A 25,912-nucleotide genomic window follows, 5' to 3' on the forward strand; every position below is an offset into this window, starting at 1 on the left:
CTGACAGTGCCAAGGTTGAGAAGCCCTGGCTACAGTAGGCGGGTGGCTTCAACGCCCCAGGCTGCCTCTAGGCCCATTCCTCTCCCAGCTTTTGCTTTAAGACCCAGGAAGCTGCAGGTACCAAATTCTGAACAGTTCCTGGGAGGCAGGCGGACTGGTAGCCACTTTGCGTGGGTTTGCTTTGGAGCATGAGGTGGTGGAGAAACGAAGAGTCAATCTGGCAGACACAATGGTCCTATAGCCCTTGGAGATTTAAAATAACACTGAGGCCGGGCTCGGTGGCTCACGCCTGTAATCCCAGCACTTTGGGAGACCGAGGCGGGTGGATCACGAGGTCAAGAGATCGAGACCAGCCTGGCCAACATGGTGAAATCCCATCTCTACTAAAAACACAAAAAATTAGCTGGGCGTGGTGGTGTGCACCTGTCGTCCTAGCTACTGGAGAGGCTGAGGCAGAAGGATCGCTCGAACCTGGGAGGTAGCAGATGCAGTGAGCAGAGATTGCACCACTGCACTCCAGCCTGGTGACAGAGCAAGACTCCGTCTCAAAAAAAACACAAAACAAAAAACAAAGTAACACCGAAAGGTGCTATTTTAATGTCTGTGATTCAGGGAGGGGTGCTGCCCTTCCCTGCCGGCTCTGGAGGGTTGCTGGACTATGAGTGAGTGTAGAGTTTGGCGCACTCAGGGTGCTGGCCCTGGGCACTTGTTGTCAGTCCTGCTGTGCTTCCTGTCCCAGGGTGTGCAGGGCCTTGGGTCACTGGAGCCATCCAGCCCTGCCCCACTGTTTCCTGTGACGGTGGTGAAGTATCTGTGATGCTTTGAAGAAAAGCTAGGGGCTGGCCCGATGCTGACCAGGGCAGGCCAGCGGGAAGCTTCTGGAATTTCACCTGTGTTCTCCTCCCCTGCCCGAGCCGGGTAGGTCTGAAGCAGGGACACTGTGCCCATGGCTATAAGCCCCGTTCGGTTTGGACTGTAATCCCAGCCTCAGGCCAACCGAGGGCCTCGCACTGCTGCCACCTGTCCCCAGGGATCATGGCCTGCTCTGGACCGCCTAGGTTCCCATCAGTAGCGAGCTGCATCCATAGTGGAAACGGCCCCTCCCTCTGTTAGAGGAAGAGCACTGTTAGACGCGGCTAGCTCACACTTACAGCCCAAATGGCTCACAGAAACCCACAGGGGTTTCTCTTCTCAAACAGCCTGACACACAACTAACTGTCTGGCCTAAAACTTCAGCTCTTTCTCCCACTGCAAAAGCACTGCCACAGACAAATGTGCCCTCACCCACCTCCCCAGAGAGCCACGGCATGGCTTACACCTGCTCACACACAGGTGTGTGCTCTTGTGCAGGTGCAGCCGAGCTTCCCTGGCCACCTGCGTCTTCCGAACACCTGCCACCTCCCTCAGCCCGGCCCAGTCTGTGCATCAGATGGAAGCTACGAACCCCAAAACCAAAGGTGAGGAGGCCACACAGAGGCACAGAAAGTCTCCAGCACCGAGGCCCATGTCATTACCTCACTGGCCTCCAGCACCTTCCAGGACAGAGCCTGTGAAGCCTTTCTGCCCCTGTGGGAGGGCAGCATTACCCTAGCGGTAACCACAGCACTGCTGATGATCGAGCGGCACAAGGAGAGCGGTTCAGGGAAACCCCAAGGAAGACACAGCCCACGGCTAAGGTGGTGGCTGTGCATGGGGGGCTCAGAGGCCTCTCAGGCTCAGTGTTACAGGGAAGGAGGTACCCTGGGGCAGGCAGGAGCAGGTGGGGTGTGTGGCTGAGTGAGCCAGGCAGGGCAGCAGGACATGGCACGCTGCCTCCTCCCTCCACCCGGGACACATGTCCTCCCTCATCCCTCCCCCTTGAACCTTGTTTGTGCTTTAGGTCCCATTCAGAAAGCACCTTCTCTGAATCCTGGATGAGCAGTTAGGGAGGGTTTATTTCTCTCTCCTCTCTGTCGCTCTAACCCTGGCATGGCTCTGTTGCTCAGGCCTTCTTTATCGCCATATCTGCTATTTTACTTCTCCCACAGCCTCCCCAAATACAATAGGGGTTCAGACCTCATTGTATTTGTCCCGATTTGGTGTCAAGTGCTGATGGGGGCCCCCAGAGCACACCCTATGCTGAACGTGATGTCAACATGTGCTTGGTAAATGGCCACAAGCCCGGGCACAGTTGCCCATGGCCAAGAGGCTCTGGCTCCTCAGGGCCCAGCCCCAGCTCCAGGCTCCCAGTGGTGCCCAGGCATAGAATGGGGCCAGCCCAGGCCTGTGTGAGGCGCTTGTATGTCCAGGCAGGAAGCCACTTCCCTGGGAAAACCCATCACAGAGCTTTGCAGGAGTTAACTTGGGTTAATGCTGTTAAATGAGGGAGGATTAAATGATAGGCTCTCAGTTCTCTTCAGATTCTTTGGGACTCAGCATCTGAGAGGCTGCAACACCATGTGACCCTGTCTCCTGGCCATCTCAGCCAACACATTATCTTTTCACTCAGGTAGGAAAGGCCCCACGAGTCGGGTAGAATTTATAGCATCACGTTCATTCATTTAAAATTGCCTTAAAGGAGATTAGGCCAAAGGTAGGACGGACAGAAATAAGAGGCTGGAGCAGCGCTGCCTGCCCTGGGATATGTCTGGGTGTGTCACGGCCCTGTCCATTAGGATAAGTTTGCCTTGTGCTGGATTTCCAACAGGCCTCTGGCTGGCTTTCTGCAGGACAAATACAACACAGCCATAAATTATTAGATCAAATGGAATGCATTCAGATGAAATCTCTGTAAAATCTGGCCTCCTTCTGAAGGATGCCTGGAATGAAACAGGAAAAATTAAACACACTATTATTTAGTCAGGTATGGCAAGCTCACATACTTCCTGAATTTTTTTTTAAAATGAAACAGATGGATGGAAATCGCTTCGTCCAACCAGAAGGCAGCTGCAGGCCGGTTCATCCATTGGATCAGGGTTTCTGAGGCAGCAGCCATAAATCAAAGCTCTTCTTTCCACAAGCCCTTCCTGCTGGCTGCTGGCTGACCAGGCCCTGTTGGGAAGCCCTGCAAGCTCTGCGGCACGGTTTGGATTTCCTCTTTCTGTGCTTCTTAAGGAAGACTGCTTCCAGGACACCCTGCATGCACACTGGCCCGAGACCACCGACAGTGCAGGTGAGGGGGGCCCGGGAGGCCCCTGGCCGGGTCCTCTTCTGCCACCGTCTTGCTGGAGCAGCCCAGACCCTGGCCAGGTGGCACCTCCCTGAATAAGTGTCCTGATTTGGGCTTTCATCCCTATCTGATTTTTAACTGGGGACTGCTCCTACATTTCTCTAGGGAGCTGCCACCATGAGGTCACGGATGGTTGTTAATCACATTAACAACTAATTAATAATAATTAACAATCCAATTAATAATAATTAGAAAAGGATGGGAATTTAAAAGAAGCTGAGATGTCAGAATCCAGGTGCACACTCTGCTACAGGACCACAGAGTGCAGGGGGCCCAGGACTCTGCTTCTCCCTGAATTGCCGATATAACCATGGAGGAAAACGGCCTGCTTCAGACCAAGTTACATGAACTGCTGTCCACACAGCCCCTGCCTTCTAGAGAACTGCCAGGTGTCTGCTCTCCCTGTGCCTGCACAGTCTCAGCAAAGAGAGTGTGGAAGAAGTTTAACAAGACGTGCTCCATGCTAAAAGGCAGGACAAGCTATCCAGGGCTGTGCATTAGTCTATCTCCTATGGCTAAGCTCTTGGGACCGTCTTACTGGGTGTGTGAGGCTGAGACAGCAAGGGGGTGAGTGGAAAAGAAACAGCATGTGTTCTGGAGCAGGTGGCTTGTCAACCTCCTCACCCATGAAATACAACAGTGTCTGGGCCTGCATGAGCTGTTCCAATGATGAATTTTGCCACTGACTGATACGGTTTGGCTCTGTGTTCCCACCCAAATCTCATCTAGAATTGTAATCCCCATGTGTCAAGGAGGGACCTGGAGGGAGGGGACTGGATCATGGGGTCAGTTTCTCCCATGCTGTTCCTGTGATAATGAGTGAGTTCTCATGAGATCCGATGGTTTTATGAGGGGTTCTTCCCCCTTCACTTTCTCTTCTCTCTCCTGCCGCCTTGTGAAGAAGGTGCTTGCTTCCCCTTTGCGTTCCACCATGATTGTAAGTTTCCTGTGGCACCCCCAGCTGAAACTGAGAGTCTATCAAACTTCTTTCCTTTATACATTACCCAGTCTCAGGTATTTCTTTCTTCCTTTTTTTTTTTTTTTCTGAGACAGAGACTGTTGCCTAGGCTGGAGTGCAATGGCACAATCTCAGCTCACTGCAAACTCCACCCCCTGGGTTCAAGCGATTCTCCTGCCTTAGCCTCCCGAATACCTGGGATTAGAGGCACCCACCACCATACCCAACTAATTTTTGTGTTTTTAGTGGAGATGGGGTTTCACCATGTTGGCTAGGCTGGTCTCGAACTCCTGACCTCAAGTGATCTGCCCTCCTTGGCCTCTCAAAGTGCTGGGATTACAGGCATGAGCCACCGCACCCAGCCTAGTCTCTGGTATTTCTTTACAGCAGTGTGAAAATTGACTAGTACACTGACTCTGCCTCAGGCAACAGAAGAGATTTCTTATCAAGAGGAAGAAGGAATGAAATGTCAGCACCCTTTCTTTGCTGTGAGCTGACTTCCCTGTAAAAGGTATCTCCAAGTTGTGGCCTATGGAACAGGGGTGGCTGAGTCGAGGCGTCTACTTCCTACACATCTGCACCTCTGGCTCTGCTACTTCTGTGATGACCCATCCTCCACCAGCCCGGGATGCAGCAGTTTCCAGGCACCCCATGCATGGCACTGTCAGAGCCAGTCCAGGGAGCGTGGTGTAACTGCCTGTCCTCCTCCAGACTGCCTTGTTCAGCTCTGGACCCTGAGAACTGAGCCAGGGCGTGTCCCAAAGTGGGTGCTCCACAAATATTTTAAGTCAATAGATGAAAAATAAATGAATGACCAGAGGGCAACTACACTCAAGTGGGTGGTGTCTCCCCAGATGCGCAATAAGGAAGGGCAAATTCTGAGAACCAAAGATCGACAAGGTGCTTCCAGGGTCTTGTTCAGATCCAGCAAAACTCTGGAAAAGATGATCTTACAGATGGCACGGGAGTCTACCCGAAAGGCAAGCATGGATTCACATGTGGCTAGAGCTGCAGGGTGCTGTGGGTCATCCTTCTAACTCCTATGACTTATTGATGAGGAAACAAATCATTCCAAAGTAATCTCATCTCTGTGGTGAGGTCGCGGAGCCTTTGGTGAGGAGACAGGGCCCTGCCACCCCAGAGGGGACAAGGAATCCTCATGGTTGAGAAGGTGGATTTGTTTTCATTAGCCAGAAGACGGCTCTGTGCTTGCCCACCACCAGAACGGGCTCAGCTAACCCTCAAACAGGATGCACGAAGAATGAAATGATCAACACTAAGTAACTCAGCTTGCAGGACCAAGCATATCTGCTCATGGGTTTATCTTACAGCGCGCATGTCCTGGAAAGTACTCTGAGAACACTGCTGTACGGGCTCAGACCCCCCACAGAAGAAAGTCTGAGGTTGTGGTTACAGTGGACAAACACCTGGCCCCAAACTGCACACATAACCAGTGGCTGAAAAAATTCAGATCTACCTTCTGAGGAAAAGCACAGTTTTCTGGCTTTTCTTCATGAGATCTGGGGGATTCTTTTGCTCAGCAAAAACATAATAGTTAAGCTTTTCAGAGTTCCGCCAACCTTATTACTATTTGCTTGTTGGGTTTCTGGAGCTTATGGATTTGTCCTCAATCAGAAGTACACAAGACCAGTGCGGCGATGTCACTCTGAGCGACTGGGGCCCAGCTCCCACTGCCAGCCCTCCTAGGAGAAGTCACACACAGAGGACACATTAACTGTTATTTTCTAGGCAGCCTAAGTTTTGTGCTTTGATGAAATTAGGCCACAGAAGACCATCCCACTGCACACATTAGTGTGGCCCCTGCACAACAGGCGTTATTGTCAAACCCTTCCTCAACAGCGCAGCAGATCCATGCCTGGAAAAGCAGCAGACCAGGCGGGCAGTTCCAGCCCCAAAGCAAAGCACTGGGGCTAGTAAAGGGCCGCAGGGGCCCACCCCTATGCCACACACCCCAGGATGCAGAGTGGAGGACACAGTAAGGTGGTGTCTTTAGGGATTAGTTAGATCTAGGCCCTTCTCTCCTAATAAATTCTCACTCATCCAGGAATATTCTGGGATAATGCCCAATGCACAGAAGGAATATGCTGTGTAAGCACGTGCTATGGAATGCTGCAGGGGCCTGGATTCTTGGGGTGGAAAGAAAGGCAAGGCTTGGGCTGCAAGGTGCAAAGCCACACCTCAGGCCCTGCATGGCCTGTATTCTCAGCTTACATGCCTGGCCCTGCTCCCATAGCCTCCTGAGCCAAGACCAGTGGCTGGGGCCCTTTAAAAGAACTTGAGGTTGACATGCATCTGGTAGCCCCAGGAGACTACCACTAACTGGGAAGGCAGTTCCAGTATCAACGCCATAGAGGGTTAAAAACGTCACCATGAGAAGTAGCTCTGAATTTAACTTTTTTTTTTTTTTTTTGAGATAGTTTTGCTTTGTTGCCCAGGCTGGAGTGCATTGGCGTGAGCTTGGCTCACTGCAAACTCCGCCTCCCAGGCTCAAGAAATCATTAACCTGCCTCAGCCTCCTGAGTAGCTGGGACTACAGGTGCCCACCGCCATGCCCAGCTAATTTTTTTGTTTTTAGTAGAGACAGGGTTTCACCATGTTGGCCAGGCTAGTTTCGAACTCCTGATCTCAAATGATCCACCTGCCTTGGCCTCCCCAAGTGCTGGGATTACAGGCATGAGCCACCACGCCAGGCCTAACCTCTTTCTTATCCTGACTGGTCATTGTTTGTGCTCGTTTCTTGCCAGGCACATGTAAACATTTTGCTTCCGGCCCCCTCTGAGATCCAGTGGGACCAAGTAACATGATGTGTTACATAAGGACGTTTTGGTCAATGACAGACCACAATGGGGGTCTCATAAGATGACAGTGAAACTGAAAAATTCCTATTGCCTGTTGATGTCGCAGCTGTCGTAACATCACAGTGCAACACATTCCCCGTCCTATGTTTAGCTATGTTTAGACACATGGTACTTGCCGCTGTGTTTAGACACATAGTGCTTGCCGCTGTGTTACAGTTGCCTATGGTATTCAACACAGTCACATGCTGTGCAGGTTTTAGCCCAGGAGCCAGAGGCTCCACCACACAGCTAGGTGTGTCGTAGGCTGTGCCACCTAGGTTTGCATGAGTCCACTCTGTGATGTTCACAAGACAAAATCACCAAACGACGCATTTCTCAGAACATATCCCCTATGTTAAACGACACACGACTGTACCTAGCTAGTTTTGATGAATGAGTTGTGGGAACCTTTGTGGGCAAATGTGATGTATGTCACTTCTGGGCTGAAATGTTTCCTGCTCTGAGAGGGTCCTCCAGGGTCTCTCTGCCTCTGCCCCAGCAGCACGCACAAAGGTGAAGCATGTGCGCCCTGGGGCGCTGGTGTGGCTGGCTATGGGCACTGAGGTCTGCGAGCGATGTGAATGAGGGCAGAGGGTGCTCAGCCTGGCTCCGTTCCTCCGTGTGTGCAGCCTGTGCTGACTGCTGCCAGGGGACTGTAGAACGGTCAGATCAGGAGAAAGGTGCCCAGTGGGATTAAATCAGAGAGGAGCTGCTTCAAATGCGCATTCTCAAATAGATATGGAAATCATGCTCGTCCTTTCTTCTGGCTCTAAAATCCATATACTCACAAAAATACATTATGTTCTTTTTAAAAATAAAGTGCTGTCTTAACTTTTAAAAATATGTATTTGACAAGTTTTGACATAGCAGACCCCCCTGCAGCAGCCCCACTATCTGGGCGAGGTGCATTCCCGCCGCCCTCACCGTGGGCCCAGGACCCTCAGTCCTGCCATCCTTCCAGGGCCTCTTCTAGCCCCCAGGAAACCCCTGAGCTGCTTTCTGTCACTAAACATGGGTGTGCATCTTCCAAAGTTTTATAGACATGGGGCCCTCCAGTGGCTATTCTGCTTTCTGTCTGGTTCTTGACCAATTTTGCGCCTCCCTTCCATTGCTGTGTGTATCAGCAGCTGGTTTCTTTTTCTTGCTGGGTGGTGCCCCTTTGCAGGGTTGAGCCACTGTCTGTGCATGCATTCATCGGCTGATTGACATCTGGGCCATTTCCAGTCTGAGGTTGTCACAAATAAAGCTGCTACGGATCCCTCATGCAGGAGCCTTTGTGTAGGCCTGTGTGTCTGCTTCTCCTAAGAGTGGAATGGCTAAGTGATAGGTGGCATGTTTAACTTCTTAAAAAATCGCTGAACTATTTTCTCAAATAGTTGTGCCATTTTACATTTCCACCAGCAGAGCAGGAGGGTTCTCAGCCTAATCCTTTAAATATGCAGCCTTTTCCTCTCTTTCACAGAGTATGGAGACATACACACACACACACACTCACACATATAGACACACACACATGCATATATACACATATAGACATGCATACACACATAGATACATGGATGCACATGTACAGACATGCACACATAGATACACACACATATAGACATACATACATATAGATACACACATGCATAAGTATAGACATGCACATATACAGATACACACATACATATATACACAGATATAGACATAAATACATAAACACACATGCACACGTATAGACATGCACACACATATACACACACACACACTCAAAATGAATTGTGGACCTAAACGTAAAATGCAAAACTACAGAACTCCTAGAAGATAACATACGGGAAAATCTAGAGGACCTTAGGCTTAGTGGTGCCTTTTAAGATAAAATGCCAAAGACACAATCGTGAAATAGTTAATAAACTGGACTCCATGAAAATTACTAACTTGTGCTCTGAAAAAGATACTGTCAAGAGAATGAGAAAACAAGTCACAGACTGAGAGAAAATATTTGCAAAAGAAAACTATGGTATATCTAAAATATACAAAGAATTCTTAAAACTTCATAAGAAAAGAAACAACCCAATTACAAACTCAGCAAAGATCTAAACAGACATCTCATTAAAAAAGATGTACAGGCCGGGCGCAGGACTCATGCCTGTAATCCCAGCACTTTGGGAGGCCGAGGCAGGCAGATCACGAGGTCAGGAGATCAAGACCATTCTGGTGAAGATGGTGAAACTCCGTCTCTACTAAATATACAAAAAATTAGCTGGGCATGGTGGTGGGGGCCTGTAGTCCCAGCTACTTGGGAGGCTGAGGCAGGAGAATTGCTTGAACCTCGGAGGTAGAGGTGGCAGTCAGCCAAGATCATGACACTGCACGCCAGCCTCAGCGACAGAGCGAGACTCTGTCTCAAAAAAAAAAAAAAAAAAAAGTACAGGTAGCAAATATGTATATGAGAAGATGCTCAGCATTATATATTGATATGGTTCAGATCTATGTCCCCACCATATCTCATGTTGAATTGTAATCCCCAGTGTTGGAGGTGGGGTCTGGTGGGAGGTGATTGGATCATGGAAGTAGATTTCTCACCAATGATTTAGCACCATCCCCTTGGTGCTCTCCTCGTGACAGTGAGTGAGTTCTCATGAGATCTGATTGTTTAAAGGTGTATGGCACCTCCTCCCTCTCTCTTGCTCCTGCTCCTGCCATGTGAGACTCCTTGCTCCCCCTTTGTCTTCTGCCATGGTTGGAAGCTTCCTGAGGTCTCCCCAGAAGCAAAAGCTGCTATGCTTCCTGTACAGCCTGCAGAACCATAGCCAATTAAACCTCTTTTCTTTATAAACTACCCGGTCTCAGGTATTTCTTTATAGTGGTACAAGAATGGCCTAATACAGATGTCATTAGGGAATTGCAAAGTATAATAACAATGAGAGACCACTACATAACTATTAGGATGGCAAAAATCCAAAACATTGACAACACTGAATGCTGGTGAGGACATGAAGCAATGAGAACTCTCATTCACTGCGGGTAGGAAAGCAAAATGGTGCAGCCACTTTGGAAGAGAGTTGGCAGTTTCTTTCAAAACTAAACGTACTTTTACCAATCTCAGCACATACTCTTACATACTTTTAGCAATCTCCCTTCTTGGTATTTATCCAAATTTATGTCTACATAAAAATCCACACAAGATGTTTACAGCGGCTGGATTCATAACTGCCAAAACTGGGAAGCAACTAAGATGTCCTTTGGTAGGTAAATTGATAAATAAACTGTGGTACATCTGGACAATGGAGTATTATTCAGTGCTAAAAAGAATTGAGCTACTAATCTATGAGAAGACACGGAGGAAACGTAAATGCTTATCACTAAATAAAATAAGCCAACGCAAAAAGGCTACAACATTGTGTATGATTCCAGTTGTATAACAATCTGTAAAAGGCCAATCTCTGAAGACAGTAAAAAGGTCAGTGGCTGCCAGGAGTTAGATGGGAAAGAGTGATCAACAGGCACAGCACAGAGGATTTTTAGGGCAGTCAAACTATTCTGTATGATACTATAATGGGGGACACATGTCATTATACATTTGTCAAAACCCATAGATTGAATAACACCAAGAGTGAACCGTAATGTAAACTATGGACATTGGGTAATGATGTGTCAAGGTAGGTTCATTAATCCTGACACACGGACCACTTTGGTGCAGGCCACTGATAGTGGAAGAGGTTGTGTGTGTGTGGGAGCAGAGAGTATACGAGGACTTTCTGCATTTTTTGCTCAATTTTTCTGTGAACCTAAATTTGCTCTAAAAATAAAGTCTCTTCAAAAAAAGTCTTGGAAGGATGACTTCCAATATCAGAAGGGCTATTTTTAGAAGAGGAAACTGATTGTGAGGGAGTAGAGCTGGCAGAAGTGGATCAACTCTGCAGGATGTGTATATATGTGAGGCTATGCATGCATGCATGTTTGTGTATGCATCTGTATATGTGTACACATGTTTACATGTGTGCACATGTATTTTACATGCAGGTGAATATGTCTGTGCACATGTAGACATGTTTGTATGTGTATGTTGTGTATTCATGTAGAGGTATGTACATGAATATGCTTATTGCACGTGAATGTTATTTGTATGTGTTCACGTGTATATGTGTATATGTATGTAGGCATGTGTGTGTATCTGTGTGTGGATGTGTATCTATGTGTATAGACTCTGTAGATTTTGCCCAACAAGAGGATGAATCTTTCAATAGGTCAGTCCAGCCATAAAACAAACCCCCTCATTAAGTGGTGAGCTCTTGTCCCTGGAGGTATTTTAGAAGAACCTGAATGATCCCCTGTAAAAATGCTGCAGCCTGGCCTGCCGGCAGGGTGGGGACTGGCGGGTCTACCAGCACAGATGCCATCTGCTCTCCTTTCTAGAGCTATGTTCTGTGAACTGGGGACCCTCCTGAGCGAGGGTCTCTCCTTCCTCTTCTGGTGACCTCTTGCCAGGCACACTTTGTACAGGTGCCTCTTCCTAAGAGAAGACTCTGAATGTTCACCCCTGCCCTGTCTACACCACCCTCTGGCAATCAAGAGTCCTGAAAGCCCAGCTCAGGGAATCCGTTGTGACAGGGAGAACGGGGCCTCCACTGAGGGACAATTCCCTTGCAACTCTCCATGTCACAGGGGCATCCTTCTCCATGATCTTAGCATGTTCCTAATACAAACATTTGCAGCCAGGTCTCTTCAAGGTGTTAAAAGCTTCAGGTAGCTTGACCGCAGTGGAAACGAACATGAACATCTCCTCTTTTGTGAGCCTGGGGGACTGATGGCTTCTTCCGCATTGCTTCCAGAGTCTCTGTTTGTTACCAAGTTGCACAATACTCAGAAATTGGAAGTAACTATTATTTCCTCCCATCCCAGGAGGGTCCAGAGGACACGCCTTTCACCATGACCATGAGAAACAGATGTGTAAGGGGAGTCCTCACGCCCTTGAAAAGTTCTGGGGTCACACTTCTCCATAAGCCAGACCTTGCAGTGGGAACTACGGCCATGGAGCTGGGAAACCTGGAAGTGACCGGGCCCCAGAGGGAGGGGGCAGGGCCCACATAGAGGCACATAATTACCAAAGACAAGGCCGACCAGGCGGTAATACCACAAGACAAGTTACCAAAACAGACAGCACAGTCAAGGCAGTAATCAACTGGCAACTGGCAGTCCATTATTTTCCTGGAAGAGAAATAGATGGGCTGTCTACTACATTCTTACTTGAGCTGTATAAACAGAAGAGTTCTAGGTCTAGTGAACAGAAGTATAACTTGAATCACAAAACAGAGTTGCAGCCCTTCAATCAATCCCCAGACTTCAGCTACTTTTCAGACCCAGAATCCCTTGAATTTACAGGTTAGGTCTCTTTGAGGAGAGACCCTAGCACCATACCAAAAACTTACACTGTTAATCTTTCTCCCAGGCTTCCCCAAAGGGATCTACCCTAACAGGGTGACTGCGCATGAGGGAAAAGAAAATAATCAGACTTTTCAGGGACTGCTGGACACTGGATCTGAACTGACCCTAAGTTCATGTGAGCCAAACGTCACTATGGTCTGCGAGTCAGGGATGGGCTTATGGAGCTCAGGTGATCAGTGGAGTTTTATCTCATGTCCTTCTCACAATGGTTCAAGTGTGGCCCTGAACCCATCCTGCGGGTTTTCTCCAGTTCTGAAATGCATCATCAGCCTATACGTACTCAGCAGCAGGCAGAATCCTCACATTGGTTTCCTGACCTGTGGAGCGAGGGCTGTTATGCAAGAAAGGCCAGTGGAAACCACTAACCTGTCTCTATTTCAGAAAACGGTAAAACAAAAGCAATACGCATTCCTAGAGGTACTGCAGAGAATAGTGCCACCATCAAAGACTTGAAGGATACAGGGGTGGTGATTCTCATCACATCCCTGTTCAGCTCTCCTGTTTGGCCTGTGCAAAAGACAGACGGATCATGGAGAATGACAGGATTATCATAAACTTAACCAGGTGGTGACTCCAATTGCAGATGCCAAACAATATTTCATTGTTTAAGCAAATGAACCCACCACACCTCTTGGTATCTGGTATGCAGTGATTAATCTGGCAAATGCTTTTTTTTGTTAGTAAAGACTGAAGCAGTTTGCTTTCAGCAGGCAAGGCCAGCAAAGCACCACAGGGGTAGATCAATTCTCCAACTCTGTGTCACAAAATAGTGTGCAGGGATGGTGATCACCTTTGCCTTCCTCAAGATGTCATAATGGCCCATGACATTGATGGCCTTGTGCTGACTGGACCTAGTGAGCAAGAGGTAGCAACTACTCTAGATTTGCTGGTAAGACGCCTGCATGTCAGAGGATGGGAAATCGATCGAATTAAAATTCAATGGCCTTCTACCTCAGTGAAGTTTGTAGGGGTTTGGTGGTGTGGGGGCACACTGAGACATCCCTTGTAAGGGATGAGAAAAAATGGTTGCATCTAGCCCTTCCTGTAGCCAGAGTAAAAAAACTGAGTGGGGCTCTTGGAATTTTTAGAGACAATATCCTCCTCAGATGGGTATACTAATTTGGCCCATTTATTAAATGACTCCCAAAATTTATAGTTTTGAGTGGAACCCAGAACAAAAAAAAGGCTCTGAAACAGGTCCAGGCTGCTGTGCAAGATGCTCTACCCCTTGGGCCACATGACCCAGCAGCCCCAATGGTGCCTGAGGCACTACTGTGGCAGACAGGGATGCTATGTGAGGCCTTTGGCAGGTGAATCACAGCGCAGGTCTTTAGGATTTTGGAGCAAGCCTTTCTTGTCTTCCAAGGACAACTACGCTCTTTCTGAGAGATAGTTCTTGGTCCGCCACTGGGCCTTGGTGGAGACTAAATGCTTGACCATGAGCCACCAATTACCATGCAACCAGAGCTGCCCACTGTGAACTGGTGTTATCTGACCCACCAAGCATACAGCTGGGTGTGCGCAGCAGCATTCCATGGCCAAATGGAAGGGTGGATACATGATTGGGCTAGAGCAGGTCCTGAAGGCACCAGTAAGTTACATGAGGAAGCAGCCTAAAATGCCCATGGTCCCCACTCCGGCTATGCTGCCTTCCCTCATCCAGCCTGCACCTGTGGCCTCCAGGGCAGTTCCATTGGATCACACAGGAAGATAAGACTTGAGCCTGGTTCACAGATGTTTCTGCACCATAGGCAGGCACCACCTGAAAGTGGACAGCTGCAGCACTGCAGTCCCTCTCTGGGACATCCCTGAGGGACAGCGGTGAAGGGAAAGCCTCTCAGCGGGCAGAACTTTGAGGAGTGCACCTGGTTGTGCACTTTGCTTGGAAGGAGAAGTGGCTAGAAGTGTGATTGTTTAATGATTCGCAGGCTGTGGCCGATGGTTTGGCTGGTTGTTCAGGGATTTGCAAGAAACGTAATTGGAAAACTGGTAACAAGGAAATTAGAAAAGTGCATGTGAAAAGACCTCTCTGAATGGGAAAACATGTGGTGAAATTTGTGTCCCATTTAAATGCTCACCAAAGGGTGACCTCAGCAGAAGAGGACTTTAGTAATTCCGCAGATGGGATTCTGGGGAGTGCAGTCAATGACTGAGCTTCTTTCCTCAGCCATTCCTGTCATTGCCCAGTGGACCCATGAATAGAGTGGCCACTGTGGATGGAGGTGACACATGGGCTCAGCATCATGGATTTCCTCTCACCAAGGCCAACCTGGCTACGGCCACCACTGGATCCAATCCACCAGCAGCAGAGAGCAAGTGAGTCCTCAGCATGGCACCATTTCCTGGGATGGTCAGCATCCACCTGGGGGCAAGGTGACTACCTTGGACCACCTCCATCAAGGAAGGGGTAGTGGTGTTTTGTCCTCACTGGAATAGACACTATTCACTCTAGATATGGATTTGTCTTCTCCTATGGAAGTGAATATCCATGAACTTCAGAATGCCTTAGCCACCATCACGGTATTCTGCACAGCACTGCTTCTGACTGAGGAGCTCACTCCATAGCAAATGAAGTGCAGCGATGGACTCGTGCGCATGGAACTCACTGGCTCTACCATGCTCCCCATCGTGCTGGCAGCTGGCTTGACAGAATGGTGGAATGACCTTTTGAAGACTCAGTTACAGCACCAGCTGGGTGACAGTCCCTTGCAGGGCTGGGGCAATATTCTCCAGAAGGCTCTGTATGCTCTGAATCAGCATCCAATATATGGTGCTATTTCTCCTACAGCCAGGACTCATGGGCCCAGGAATCATGGGGCAGAAAGGGGAGTGGCACCACTCACTATGATCCCCAGGGACCCACTAGCAAAATGTCTGCTTCTTGTTCTCACAACATTATGCTCTACTAGTCTAGAGGTCTTGGTTCCAGGGGGATGAATGCTGCCACCAGGAAACACCACAATGATTCCACTGAGCTGGAAGTCAAGACTGCCACCCAGCCGCTTTGGGATCCATGTGCTTTAGAATCAAAGGCAAAAACGGGAACTGCTGTGCTGGCTGGGGTGACTGATCCTGACCACTGCGGGAAACTGGACGGCCTTCCATAGTGGATGTGGGCAAGAGCACGTCTGGGATACAGGGAATCCCTTGGGGTGTCTCCTAGTGCGCTCTCAATCACAATGCCCCGTGACTGAGGTCAATGGAAAACTGTAACCACCCAATCCAGACAGGATTACAAATGGCCCAGACCCTTCGGGAGTGAAGGTTTGGGTCACCCCATCAGGTAAGGGTCCATGCCTAGCTGAGGTGCTTTCTGAAGGGAAGGGGAATACAGATTGGATAGGAGACAAAGTAATTATAAATACCAGCCATGACCATGTGAACAATTACAGAAATGAGGATTGTAATTGTTGTGTTTCCTCCTATTTTGTTATGAGTATGTCTGTGTGAATGTGTACATGAAGCAGTACCTTTGTTTTCTTCTCTCTATCTCACCATGTAATATAAGTTGCACTGACTTTTATATGATATGATTATTATATGATAGTATTTAAGTTACAGGGTATCAAGGAGAAGAGGAAGCATCATTCAAAGACTCTGAATCCTCTTCTGGGAAGGGCGTGTGCAATCTTGGTGTATTCAGGCTTGTTGTATTATCATGTTAGGCAGAAGTAAGACTTTGCTTTTGTCTTTATGTAGAAACTAAGTATAGTTTAGGGAGATGTCAAGTTGACAAAGGGTGGACAGTGATGGTGAGTTTTATGTCAGTGTAGCTAGGCAGGTACCCAGTTGTTTGAGCAAACACTAATCTAGATGTTGCTATGAAGGCATTTTGCAAATGTGTTAATATCTACAGTCAGTTTACCTTAAGTAAAGGAGATTACTGAAAGTACATACCTTGATAATGTGGGTGGGCCTCACCCAATCAGCTGAATGCCTTAAAAGCAATCAGAGGCATCCTGTGGACAATGATTTTCTGCCTCAAGACTGCACAGCAACTCCTGACTGAGGGTCCAGCCTGCTGGGCTGCCCTACAGATTTCAGACTTGCCAGCCTCCACAATCACATAATTCCTTAAAATAAATACATTATCTCTCTCTTAATATCTCTCTCTCTCTCTCTTTCTCTCTCTCTCTCCTGCTGGTTCTGTTTCTCTGGAGGCCCCTGACTGATACAAACCAATAACTAATTTTCATAGTATTTCCATTAGTAGAAAAAGACATTATTCCCATCTTAACACTACACAAACTGAAGTCTAGGGGAGTTGTAAGGTGACTTTAAAGTGAAGGAGAAAATAAATAAGAGTTAGAAGACAGATGATGTGTATGTTTATTGCAGCACTATTCACAATAGCAAAGACTTGGAACCAACCCAAATGTCCATCAATGACAGACTCTATTAAGCAAATGTGGCACATATACACCATGGAATACTATGCAGCCATAAAAAAGGATGAGTTCATGTCCTTTGTAGAGACATGGATGCAGCTGGAAACCATCATTCTCAGCAAACTATCGCAAGAACAGAAAACCAAACACCACATGTTCTCATTCATAGGTGGAAATTGAACAATGAGAACACTTGGACACAGGAAGGGGAACATCACACACCGGGGCTTGTTGTGGGGAGGGGGAGGGAGGAGGGATAGCATTGGGAGATATACCTAATGTAAATGACGAGTTAATGGGTGCAGCACACCAACATGGCACATGTACACATATGTAACAAACCTGCACGTTGTGCACATGTACCCTAGAACTTAAGGTATAATAAGAAAGAAAGAAAGAGAGAGAGAGAGAAAGAAAGAAAGAAAGAGAAAGAAAGAAAGAAAGAAAGAAAGAAAGAAAGAAAGAAAGAAAGAAAGAAAGAAAGAAAGAAAGAAAGAAGGAAGGAAGGAAGGAAGGAAGGAAGGAAGGAAGGAAGGAAGGAAGGAAGGAAGGAAGGAAGGAAGGAAGGAAAGAAAGAAAGAAAGGAAAGAAAGAAAGAAAGAAAAGCAAGCAAGCAAGCAAGCAAGCAAGCAGTTGATGAAGCCATAAATGTAGCCATTTCTGCTGGTCTTACAAAGAAATCCTATAGGAATAACACTTTCATGAAGTTGACCTATTGGTTCTATCTGAGATCCAGATAGAGTGTGAATCCTCTGAAAAGATTAATGAGTTTCATTCTTACGCTATATACAAATGTGTCTCGTAATTTATTAAGATGCGGCCTGGAAGGAATTACCAAGCAAGCACATAACTTATCAGGTGAATAAAAACCAAACTGTCCCAGGAGTGACTTCTTCTAGAAGGAGATGATGGTATGAAGCTGTCTTATTCCCATGAGGTGACAGAGTGCCCTCCCCAGCTCCCTACCACATGGCCTGAGTGCCTGAAAAAAATAAAATAAAACCACAGTAAACAGAACGCCAAACGCAGCACTCTGTGTTCTTTCTCGGCATTGCCCTCAGTTATGGGACCAAAATGGAGAGCACTGGCAAGTGCTGTGGAATGTTCAGAGATGCCCTGCCTTGCTGACTTTGTTGCCTTCTGGGAGGGACAGACGGCTGGGTCCGATGTGTGGGCATGACCTTCTGATGTAGTTTATGGGACGTGTGCTTGTTTTTCTTTTGAACTGATGCCATCACTGAGTTTTTCTGGGCACGGATGGCTGGAAAAAAATCCTATGTCTTTGAAAGCACTGTGAGAATATATCAGTTGAAAAAGAAGGCAGTCACAGCAGTAGACTTTTGCAGAACAGAATCTAGACTTGACATGGGAATCGAGTTGTGCCAGGGGCTCCTGGCCATGAAGTGTGTGCATCGCCTGCCCCAGCCACATTGTCACACGCATCGCTTGCTTGTCCAGCTCATGTGGCACTAGAGTGTAGGATTTCACAGTAATCCTGATCAGTGATTCGTTAGTAGTCGGTGCCCTTTGGGGAGGGTGGCAGAACCCTCACAACGATTACACGTGACTCACAAATCCTTTTCTTTTTCTAAAGTGTATTACTATTTTAAAGATGGATTTTGATTTAATGCTTTGCAGTTGAAACCCTACTTCTGAATAATAGTTTTCTTGAGTTCCCTTCATTGTTCAGGCTATAGGTCAGGTACAAAACTGCAATCTTAAACATCTTTTTCTATTTGTGTTTCTTGGCGGACATAGGATAAGTGAACCAGGAAATGGAATCTCCAGGGATTGAGGAGATAAATAAATGACATTTCACACACAGCTTGCACCAACCAATTAGGGCTCCCTTCTGAGTAGCCTACATCTCTCCATTTGTTGATGGATAGGAGTGTGTGTGTGTGTGTGTATGTATATATGTATATACATATATACACACACACAAATATATATATTTTTATATGTATATACATCCTTATAAGTATATATATTTATATATACACATACTTATAAGTACATATATTTATGTATACACCTACTTATAAGTATATATATTTTTATATATATATGTAAAAAAAATTAAACCCCCCTTTGATCTTTTAGAGAAGCCTCAGGGATATAAGTTTTATATCTGCATGGATCATATAATTCTTCTGGGATCCAGACTTCGATTAACTATCAAATTCTTAATAATAATTTCTAATATTTTTGTCTGGAATACTATGCTATGCATTCATCAGACTAACTAAATTTACTCTTCCCAACAACTCACGGTGGTAGGTGTTATCATCCCCATTTCACAGATGTGGAAACTGAGGCATGGAAGGTGGAGGAGCTTGCTTGAAGTCACACAGTTAGTAATCAGGAGACCTGATTCACACTAGGCAGCTGACCCCAGGTCCACCCTCCGTGCTGATTAATCCACTGTGTCTTCCTTCTCCAAATTCAAGCTTCACTGGCTGTTGAGATGACTGTGGCTCCTGCTCCTTCCCTCGTCCCTGCCACTTTCTCAAGGCTCAGCAGCAGGACCAGAGGAGAAGCTAACCAGCAGAAGCAGAGAATGGGGAGTGGGCACTTGTGGGTACTATGGAGCCTGGTTTCATTCCCAGTGCCCTACTTGTCATGTGGCCTTGGGCAGGTCACCTTGCCTCTCTGGACCTCATGTCCACATTTGTACCCTGAAAGGGTCACCGGCACTCACAACCACGCTGAGATCCAGAAGCCTCATCCCAATGCAGAGGCCATGGAGTTTCTACAGGAGAACTGGGGACAGCCAGCTTCACTTGCTGTCCTGGGAGGGGGCAGATAATAAGAGAAGCCTCCAGGCCACCACTGACCTCTGCTCAGACCAGGTTGGGCCACTGCCCTGCCCCACTCAGGGCCTGTGCTCTGACAGGACATTCCTAACTTAGAGAAAGAGATTGCCACTCTTGTCATCAGGTAAGTGATGCTCCAGCAGTTTACACCTTCCAAAAAAGGCTGTCTGGAAAACTTCAGAATGTTCTTTGGCAGCTGGGATTAATGCTTTCAGGATGGGTTCATTTTCAGCTGCGCACGCTGGCTCCCCTTATCCCTCGGAAGACAGGCTGACAATGGGGGAACAGGAAGAGGACCTGGAGTCACCGGCGCTCCCAGCCACATGGGGCTGACTCTGTGAGCCCTTCTGCCCAGCCAACGCCAGTGCCACTGGCCGGCAGAGCTGCCGGGCATGAGTGGCCAGGGCGGAGGTGGTTTCCATGGCCCATGGCTGACCGTCAGACTCCTCAGTGACTTTGCTGTGGGGCAGACCCAAGGTTCCCAAGCCCCCCATGGACCTGGGAGCCCAGGGATGCATCAGGCTGTAGCTGCACGTGACGCCAGAGCATGGGCTGAGGGGCTCCGTGAGCAAGCTGGGGGGCAGGTCTCCCCTAAGATCCACATGATGGTTCCCACGTGGGTGAGCTCAGTTCTGGGTGAGGTCAGATCCAGCCCCTTCTATCTCTGATGCCAGTGTCTGCAGGTGACAGCAGGTCCCTCCCCACTCTGGCTGGTGGGAGCGTGTGGCCAGCCTGTGCCGGCAGAGTGTCGCTGTCACTTTGGAAGTGAATAGGGCTAGTAACTCTGGAGAAGCTGGCATGAAAGCTGGCGGCGGCTGGCTTCCCATGCTGCCTGTCAGCAGAAGTAGGATAGACGAGTAAGCGTCTACCTATTGCAGGGTGCCTCTACTCGAGAGGAAATACATTTATAAGCCAGCGCTTCTTCACTTTAGGGAGAGCTGCCTGGCTACTCAAAAGAGCTTCATCCTCAAGATTTCTTTGGATTGGATGTTCCTTGGTTTTCATTAAAAATATAATCACATTTCTATGTAATATCATAAGTGTATATGACATATGAAACACATATATATATGAGATTATACATATATTGAATGGGTGGATGCACATATGTGTCCCACAGCTTCCATGCTCCAGACCAGGCCTTGCTGCCACCATTATGGGTCACTCTGTCAGGTCCTCTGTTCCTTTCACACCAAATTGGGTTTGCAGAGTCTTGATGACATAGATCATGCCGTCCACACGGACTTGGTCAGTGATTCATTGTTGCACGGGTTCTGGCTGTGGTTGGGTCCAATGTGGACCCAGAAGGCAGACACCTAGGGCCCATTCTCCCCCCAAGGCCAATCTCATGGTCTCCTGCCAGCCGCTACCCTGGACAGACGTGGGACTGTCCAGGCCCACTGTCTCACTGTGGGACTCCTGGACAGGCCATGGTCTCCCAGGGACTGGGAGGTCACCACAGTCAGCACTTGGACCCAAACACAGGAGGCGAAAGGCCAGCATTCCTGTGCCAGCTCCCCTGCCGATGCTGTGTGGCCCCAGGCAAGTCTCTCAAGGTCTCTGAGCCTCAGGAACACATGGAAAATGGGGAATTTAATAGAAAACATCTTTAGAGGCCCTTTCAAGTTTCAATATTCTATTACTCACTGAAACTAAAACTACCACACCCATAAAAGGAAAGTTACCTTTTTTTTTTTTTTCTGGCCCACAAAGAATTTCCCATAAGTTGTGAGAGTGAAAACTTAACTGGCAGCAGTTTTTCCAATTCTCTTTAGTCTACAGTCATCACCAGGTGCCTTCTATGGGCAGGGGCTGTCGGCCCAAGGCTTCGAGATGTTTTTGAATTAAGTTTTATGTCAGGACTCGCACACAACAACACAGAAGCTCCCCAGTGTACCGTCCCTACTGTACGCTCAGCATGAAGATCTATGCTACCCTGTTTCATTCTGTTTATCCCGTCCAATCTAAATAAAAATGTGGTCCCAATCCACTGGACTGATCATTTGAAGAATGCTGCTGTGGAGTCCATGGCCGGGCCAGAGCCTCGGGGAACCTCAGCACCAAGGAGAGGGCTCCACAGAAGTCAGGCGGCTGGCAGGAGGGCTCTCACCGTGTGGACTTGGTCAACTGCACAAGGACAGCAAGGGGCTCAGAACCCCGAGGAAGCAAGGGGCACCACTCATGGCCTCATGGCACCCATGGCACCCTCCTGCCCAGTGCCTGGCAGATTTTGCAGTGCTGAGAGGCTGACAATGAGTCGTCTTAGGGCTGCCTGCTACCTCTCCCATCCCTGGCCCTCACCTTCGGGCCATGTCCTCTGGCTTCTGCTGGGGGTGACCCTCAACCGAGGATCCTCCCACCTGTGCCCCAGGAAGCCTCCCCTGACCTGGGCTGGCCAGGTGCCTTTTTCGGTGACCCTCTGTTCCCACACGCAGGTCCGTCACCCGCCCTCTCCTGCAATCAATCACCTGTGTACCTGTACAGCGACCTGTACTACACTCTGGCTCCTCCAGGCCAGGGTTGATCTTTCCATCACTATGAACCACGTGCCTGCGCTCTGCCAGGTACATCCTCATGCTCCTTGCAATACACAGATGAGTCAGGGATTGGGGCACAAATAAGAGAATGAGTGATGGCCGGCCGGGTGGTTAGGGATGCCGACCGCACGCAGCCCATTGGCAGGCACTGGCACCCTTCTCCTCTGGGTGACTCTCCCCTGGACTTAGGTACCCTGAGGGTTCATATCACCTGGTGCTGATGTGCTCACACAGTTTCAAAACCAGAAAACTGTCACGGATGGATACAATAGGCAGTGTTCCATGGTTGTTTCAAGCATAAAGTTCATTTTTAAGTGCAAAAGGATAACTTAAATCCTGAAGATCACCTTTTAAAACCAGATTTGAGCTCTACTGTGTAATTTGTGGGTGTTGGGGACCTGGCCACAGGGCAGCCCCTGCAGGGAGCAATATGATCAGGCAGGTGGGCGGGAAGAGACCTGGGCGGTTAGGCTGGAGAGGTCCCTGCATAGGCTGGCAGATGCCTGGGCCCAGAGAGGAGCTCTGGTTCAGGACTGGGTCTGTAGAAAGAACTGCCACTCTGTCTGCACTTGTATTATCCCTAGAGGCCTCCACACCACATTGGGCCATGCAGGGAGCAGAGTTCAAAGGCCGAATCCCCCTGGATATAGCAGCAGAGCACCAGCCTCCTGGGGACCAGTTTCCCGGGGACCAGCCTCCTGGGATCAGCCTCCTGGGCATCAGCCTCCTGGCACCAGCCTCCTGTCATTGGCCTCCCGGGACCAGCCTCCCGGCACCAGTCTCCCAAGGACCAGCCTCCTGGGACCAGCCTCCTGTCACCAGCCTCGCGGGACCAGCCTCCTGTCAACAGCCTCCGGGGACCAGCCTTCCGGGAACCAGCCTCCCAGCACCAGCCTCCTGGGGACCAGCCTCCTGGGACCTCAACCATAGCCACTGACACCATACAACAAAGAGCTGGTTTTGGGGCCTCTTCCTTCTCCACACTCAGGGATATGGTGCCTAAATCTCCCATGCTCCTAGGAGAAAATTACTCCCTACTCTACGGTGCCCAGGAGCTGCATCAACCCTGACTTCTCTGTGGTATATGCGTGGAAGGGCCTGGGTGGAATTTAGCAGCACTGGTGCTAGGAAACTGTGCCACACTGAGGTGTGTGTCTCAGTGGACATGGGAGTGAGGAGCTCACTGTCTTTTCCCAAAGAAAATTTAACAGAAACAGACTGGAGAATACCGCCGAATGCTTTAAAAAACCTTTGCCATAATTAGACATGTGTACATCTATGATCAAGTTGCCCAAAGTTAGGAAGCCTGTTCAGCGTAGTCATGGCGGGCTGGGGCGCAGGAAGCGGCCTGCAGGGAGCGTGCTGGCCCCAGCCCCCTAGCCCAGCCCAGCCTGCTGGTGCAGGTCACACAGGCTCACTTGCTTCTGAGCAGTGGACTAAAATGACCATCATCTCTGCTCTTCTGCTACAAACGGCAGCTGTAGATGCCTTGGGCGTTGCTGCAAATTGGGAGAAATTCAAGTGGGAACACAGACGGGAAAAATGTTCACAGGTGGTTTTATAGACAGTGCTTGTCTTTGTTGGTTACGAGAGGTGGGAATGAAAAGCACACACAATGTGTGCGAGGGCGATGCGCTTCTCCGCTGGGGTTTACTGAACCTCTGGGCACGAGCTCACACGGCCTCACAAAAACCAAAAACCACTTCGCCTCCTGCCTGGAGTGCAGCGTGGACTGCTCCCTGTGTGCCCACGGCATGTGCCCAGCCCCAAGCGTGGCCTGCGCACTTCTGCTGCCCACAGAGGCTCAGGAGCTGCCAGGGGAGGAGGAGGCTGAGCCACTGTATGTGCAGCTTTCCCTGCATGGCAGGGCGTCCCTGCATGGTGCCTTTCATCAAGAGGGATGTTGGGGTGTCCTCTGGACTCAACTGCTCTTTGCTGATATAGGACAACTGTTAGAGGGCGTAAACCGTACGTGAAAGCGAAATAGTTGCAAAGTGTCTAATAGGCAGGCTAGGAACAGACCCAGCTGGTGTTCATTAGCTTCACACTTAGGTGGGTGACGGGGAAGAGCATTATCCTCATGTAGATTCCTACAGGACTCAATGTCATAGAAACCCACTCAGCAATGGTCGTATTGAAGCCGGTCCCATTTGCTTCACAAACTAGAGAGAGGGAATTCTTGTGCAAAGAACCAGAAATGCTGAAGGAACTATTACGGCCCCCACTTTCCAAGTCTGCCCCGGTTGTTCCTGAGCAGCTGGGAAGAAGGAAGAATGTTTAAGTGAGAGGGTAGGACTGTGAATCCCACCTCTCCCTCCTGATGAGACCCAGCCACATAACAAGAGCTGCAGGGCAGAAGTAAACAGATTCAAGACTGAACTGTTCTTCAAGTAGACAGACACAAAACACAGAGCAGCTGTGGCCCTTCAAGTCAGGTGCCCTGTCAGGCTGGAGCAGACCTGAGCTTTGCTAGCTGCATGCCTCTGCCACACCAGTCAGCACAGGAACAACCATCGCTCTGGACTGAATAACACAGGAGGTGCTAAGGCCCTGCGGAACTTGGTATGGCCCACGTCTGCCGTGTTCCCGGCTCATGCAGAGGACAGGGGAGCAGGGCCTGCCTCCAGAGTGATGGGCAGAGAGCCCGTCAAGTCAGTGCTGTGTTTGGCAATGGCCTCGAGAAAGAGAGAGAGGCTGTCCCTGCATGGAACTCACCATCTAGTGTCCAGGATGCCCATCTAAGCCCTGGCTAAGACATCCTGATCCAAAGACTGATTTTACATGGAAAGATGTCAAAAGACCCACAGAATCAGTCAAGCCAAGAGAGAACAATCCCTAAACCGTTCAGGCAGCAAGGCCAATACACAGAGTGGCTCCCTGCCCAGGACCCAGTCCAACGCCCTAGGGATACTGTCTCAGGCAGTGCGTGGGCCCTGAGCCCTGGAGAATTGCTTACTGGATTTCATATGGGCGTCCAAAAACTTCATGTAAAAAAAACAGCAAAATATCTCATCAACAATTTTAAAATACAGGTTACATGTTGAAACAGTAATATTGTGGATATTGGGTTTAACGGAATAGGCTATTAAAATGAATTTCACCTTTTAAATTTATTTTTATTTATTTATTTTTTTTTGAGACAGAGTCTCGCTCTGTCACCCAGGCTGGAGTGCAGTGGCCGGATCTCAGCTCACTTGCAAGCTCCGCCTCCCGGGTTTACGCCATTCTCCTGCCTCAGCCTCCCGAGTAGCTGGGACTACAGGCGCCTGCCACCTCGCCCGGCTAAGTTTTTTTTGTATTTTTAGTAGAGACGGGGTTTCACTGTGTTAGCCAGGATGGTCTCCATCTCCTGACCTCGTGATCCGCCCGTCTCGGCCTCCCAAAGTGCTGGGATTACAGGCTTGAGCCACCGCGCCCGGCCCTTAAATTTATTTTTAAATTAATTTTACTTTTTAAAAATGTGGCTACTTGAACATTTAAAATTCAATTTGTGGCTTGCATTATGTTTCTGCTGGACAGCACTGATTTGGAAGTCTGGATTCTCATCCTGGTTAATCTAATGTCTAGGTCAGTGGCAACTGGAACAAGTTTCTTGGACTCAGATTTTCTTTCTTTTTCTTTCTTTTTTCTTTTTTTTGAGATGCAGTCTTGCTCTGTTGTCCAGGTTGGAGTGCAGTGGCACAATCTCAGCTCACTGCAGTCTCTGTCCCCCAGTTT

General features: G+C 48.7%; 1 protein-coding gene across 1 annotated transcript in view; it reads right to left on the reverse strand.

The window, feature by feature from the left end:
- The window catches only part of SH3RF3 (SH3 domain containing ring finger 3), a 376,001-nt gene that overhangs the window by 32,327 nt on the left and 317,762 nt on the right, over window positions 1-25,912 (reverse strand). The window lies entirely within an intron of this gene.

This window comes from Macaca thibetana, chromosome 13 (assembly GCF_024542745.1).
Source record: "Macaca thibetana thibetana isolate TM-01 chromosome 13, ASM2454274v1, whole genome shotgun sequence".
Classification (NCBI taxonomy): domain Eukaryota; kingdom Metazoa; phylum Chordata; class Mammalia; order Primates; family Cercopithecidae; genus Macaca; species Macaca thibetana.